Source organism: Octopus bimaculoides, chromosome 7 (genome assembly GCF_001194135.2).
Source record: "Octopus bimaculoides isolate UCB-OBI-ISO-001 chromosome 7, ASM119413v2, whole genome shotgun sequence".
Lineage (NCBI taxonomy): Eukaryota > Metazoa > Mollusca > Cephalopoda > Octopoda > Octopodidae > Octopus > Octopus bimaculoides.
The window spans coordinates 17283717-17288871 of NC_068987.1; the positions used below are offsets into that span (position 1 = coordinate 17283717).

Sequence of the window (5155 nt, forward strand, 5' to 3'; positions counted from 1 at the left end):
ATATATATATATATATATATATATATATACATATATATTTATATCTGTGTGTGTTTGAATGTATTTACATACCTATGTATATGGGTGTGTTCGTGCGTATGTATGTGTATATGTCGGTGTGTACGCATGTATAATTGTGGATGTACGAATGAATGAATGTATATTCGGCATTTATGAATATACTTTTACCAATATTTGTATATATATATGTGTGTGTATATATGTGCGTGTCTGTTTGTGTGTCTGTTTTTGTCGGTGTTCGTGTTTGTGTGTGTGTGTGTATGTGTGTTTGTGTCTGCGTGCTGTGTGTGTGTTTGTGTGTGTGCGTGTATGTGTATACTTTGAAAGATTTGCTTCTGCTGATGTAAATTAAAACGTGATGTCTGCTTCACATAACACTTCAATTCAGGCTGTTGCCAGTGACGGTACCTAAGCTTCTGCATATAATTGCCTGTCTCCAATTATAAGTAAATATCTTCTAAGAGACAAGGATAGAATAAATCTCCTGGAGATATTATTTCAAATAGACTCCCTTAAACCTACTCAGTCAAATGTGATTGCTTATTTATTGACATTGATTAGAATTTATCGTGTTTTACTGAGATTTTGATGTTGTGTCTGCTTATTTCTAAAATGGTTGAGAAAGTTTGCATCTTGTCGAGCTGAACATAAAACCTGTAGAATAAATACCTGTTCTAAAAAAATAATAGGTTAATTTGACGTCAGGCTCAAAACAACACCTTAACAGAAATCATTGAAACCAAATAGATATCAACAATAATGGTCTAGATTCTTCGGTTCATGCTGAAGACACCCACTTAGGTTAATTATTATCTGAAGAACCAAAGATGTTTCTTTTAGCAAGCCAATATTCCTTGGGGCATTATATAGAACTAGAAGCCACAATTTGATATTTAGCGTAAATGCAACTGGTATCCAAGCGGGATTTTCTGCAGTGTGATTTATATCCCAAATCTGTATACTTGTATCATTGCCTGTTTCCTTATAAATTCGCAAACACGTACTCACATACTTATATATTAAAATATATGCCGCTTAGACAACCGACAGCTGATGAAGGGTCCTTTCTCTGTGTTATCTTTAGAAGCGTACGTATTTCACTCGTTTTTCTCTCGATTGTTTACATATTTCATGTTATTTGCATATTGTATGTATGTATGTACGTCATTTATGTATTATTATTTATTAATATATATATATATATGTATATGCATATAATATGTGGCAATTAATTGGTTGTCTTAATAAAACTCAGAGTTTCAGATACCGGGGCTGAAGTCTGTTCCGGCATCTCATAATTGATGAGATGCTGCAGCAGACTTCAGCCCCGGTATCTGAAACTCTGAGTTTTATTATGACAACGAACTAATTATCACATGTTATATTTATAGATAAATTCCTCTATTTTATTTAATATCGAGGTGTCATTCGTTCTTTTGTTGTCATATTATCATTGTTAATATATGTATATATATGTATATATATATATATATATATATATATATATACACACACACACACACACACATTATGATTTTTTGCCAATTTCCTGATGTGAAATCCTGATTTGGAACAGATGTTATTACATTGGATTGACAAGAAAGTAATTTCATTTTTCGCTGATAGATACAGTTACGAATTTTTTGAATGACTTTTGTCAATGTTAGGAATTTTTCCCTTCTGACATTTGACAGCCGTCACTTTTAGCTTACCTTTACAAGCAAATTGCGCGTAATGTTGTTTACAGATATTAGTCCAGTGTCAATTTTAACATGGAGTGCAAAAACGAACATTTTCACCATATTTTGCTTCTTAATTTCCGTAAAGGCAAGAAAGCTGCTGAGGCTCACAAAGAGATATGTGAAATTTATGGTGTTGATTGCTTAGCAGAATGCACATGTCAGAAATGGTTTTAAAAATTCCGTTCTGGAAACTTTTCACTCAAAGGTAGGTAACATTCTCTTCGACCTACTGAAGTTGATGATGACCGAATCAAAACAACTGAATCTGATTATCATATAAATGTGCGAGAGATTGCACAGAGGTTAAATGTATCATATACAACAACTGAAAATCACTTAAAATAACTTGGATTCGTTAAGAAGCTCGATATTTGGGTTCCACATAAATTGAAAGAGCTTCACTTAACACAACGAATCAATATTGGTGATATGTATCTCAAACACAACGAAATCGATCTTTTTTAAGTAAATCATCACTGGTGATGAAAAGTGGATTGTCTACAATAAAATCAATCGAAAACGATCATGGTCCTAGCGTAATGAACCTGTACAAATCACATCGAAATCTGAATTGCATCGAAAAAAGGGAATGCTGTCAATCTGGTGGGATTACGAAGGTGTTGTGCATTTTGAGCTGCTTCTAAGAAACCAAACAATCAATACAGATGTTTACTGTAAACAGCTAATGAAATTGGAGGAACCAATCAAAGAAAAATGGCCAGAATTGGCAAATCGTAAAGGAATCATGTTCCACCATCACAACGCTAGTCCACATACATCTCTACTAATTCGTGTATGATTGTTGGAGCTTGGTTGGGAAGTGATGTCACACCCACCAAATATTTCTCACCTTGCACCGTCAGATTACCATTTATTTCGAAGTTTGCTTCATTCTTTGAATAGTAAAACTTTCAATAATGATGATGACCTGAAATCGCACTTGCTGCAGTTTTTGGGTGATAAGGACCAAACGTTCTATGAGCGCGGAATCATGAAGTTGTCAGGAAAAATGGCAAAAGGTCATCAAACAAAATGGAAAATGTATAACTGATTAAAGCTCTTTCTTAGTATGAAATAAATTACTTTTATTTCAAACTCAAAAACCGAAATTACAAGAATAATAAACGAGTGAAAACGAATATATAATTCAAGTGTCTATTTGGCAAAAAAGAACCCATAAAAATCACAATCCCGCAATATAATAATGCATATACACCTATCAATATATATATATATAACTGTGTGTTTCTTTTAAGTGTCTGCATGTCTGCTTTAATTTGTGCGTAATTGTACATCGTATTTGTAAAATGCTTTTATTTTCTGTAAAATTTAAAGCTCAAAGTTTTACTTACGTTGCAATGTGTATATATCGCTCAAAACCTTTCCAGACTTTGAAGCGAATTCACACAATACGCATATACATTCACTCACAGATACACACATACATTCACACACAGAAAGAAATAGAGAATTTAACACATACAAACACACCGGCACATAAACACTTAAATCCATTATATACTATAAACAAAATATAAGTATCTAATTAATATAAAATATTTTGAAATATGTCTCCGGGAACTAAATATAGATTAGAACATAATTCATAAACTGTTCTTGTCGGAATATTTCAGTAACATCACAAAAACATATCATAAAACAGAAAATAAACATCAAAAGCCATAATAATATGAGATCATAAAACGGGTGTTTCACATGGTTTCAAAACCTTTAATATATATTAACTAGCACGTAAAAAATCCATTAAGATTGTTTAGAATAAACGAAGAAGACATTGACAGAAAATAAAACATTGTAAAATTGTGTGCGAGAGGAATGGGCGGTGGGATGAGGGAGAATATGTATATACAACATACATACATGCAGCACCCCCAACACACTTCACACGAACATTCATACACACACACACATACACACATTATGCATCATTATACATATAAACACCCCAAAACACAAACATTCACGTATGTGTGTGTATGCCTAAATAAATGTAGACACCTTGATTCACAAAATATGTACACAGAACATGGTATACTGCTATTATGCGAAAACTAAAGCACGGAACTTGTATTACATTATACAATATAGAGGTAATATGAGGCGGCGAGCTGGCAGAAACGTTATCACTGGTGAAACGCAGTATTTCGTGTGTCTTTATCTCCTGAGTTCAAACTACACCGAAATCGACTTTGCCTTCCATCCTTTTTGGGGTGGGGGTGGGGGTCGATAAATTAAGTACCAATTGCGTAAGGATAAAATCTTTATATGATTTTATCAAGCAGTCAGCATCTAGAAATCGATCTAGAGTTAAACCTCTTCTAAGAAATCTTATTTATTTCATTTTCCTCACTTTCAATCCGTGCTAATGGAGCAAGTAGCTGTAATTCTTAGATCCATTCGGCGGCTATTTCTAGCATGTGGCACTATTCATTAACACCCTTATTATTATAATTTATATTTATATAAATATACACACGTGTATTAATTATTAACTACATGGTTCATTACATGCTGGCTACCTGGTAACATATTACAAAGATATCCTTGATTACTAAATAAATAAATACAAATTGCTCCGACCAGAAAATTCACTGCGGTATTATTTTCAGTCGTCTATGCACATGTTGAGATGAATGAATTGGATTTAGCACGTATATAAATGTGAAAATTCGTATATATGATTAAGGATACGTGATATTCGTATAGGTATATATAGATGTTTATAGTTGTGTACAGCTGGTTATACTATACAGATGAAAGTAGGAAAATTTTACATGTCTAAACTAGAAATTGATCTATAGTTAAACGTCTTTTAAGAAATCCTACATATTAGGCGCAGGAGTGGCTGTGTGGTAAATAGCTTGCTTACCAACCATATGGTTCCAGGTTCAGTCCCAGGACATGGCACCTTGGGAAAGTGTCTTCTACTATAGCTTCGGGCCGACCAAAGCCTTGTGAGTCGATTTGGTAGACGGAAACTGAAAGAAGCCCGTCGTATATATGTATATATATTTGTGTGTTTGTGTTTGTGTGTCTGTGTTTATCCCTCCAACATCGATTGACAACCGATGGTGGTGTGTTAACGTCCCCGTAACTTAGCGGTTCGGCAAAAGAGACCGATTGAATAAGTACTAGGCTTACAAAGAACGAGTCCTGAGGTCGATTTGATCGACTAAAGGCAGTGCTCCAGCATGGCCGCAGTCAGATGACTGAAACAAGTAAAAGAGTAAAAGAGGATTCACGTTCCTCGATTTCAATCCGTGCTTATGGAGCAAATGTATTTTCTATCTATCTATCTATCTATCTATCTATCTATCTATCTATCTATCTATCTATCTATTCATCTATCTCTATATGTATGTGTGTGTATG

The 5155-nt window shown here is 33.9% G+C and overlaps 1 long non-coding RNA gene across 1 annotated transcript in view; it reads right to left on the minus strand.

Moving 5' to 3' along the window:
* LOC128248290 (uncharacterized) overlaps positions 1–3153 on the minus strand; it is a 52370-nt gene extending 49217 nt beyond the window's left edge. Inside the window, exon 1 of the long non-coding RNA XR_008264526.1 lies at positions 3116–3153. This is a non-coding gene — a long non-coding RNA (uncharacterized LOC128248290). The remainder of the gene's footprint in view (positions 1–3115) is intronic.
* Positions 3154–5155: the final 2002 nt, after the last annotated feature.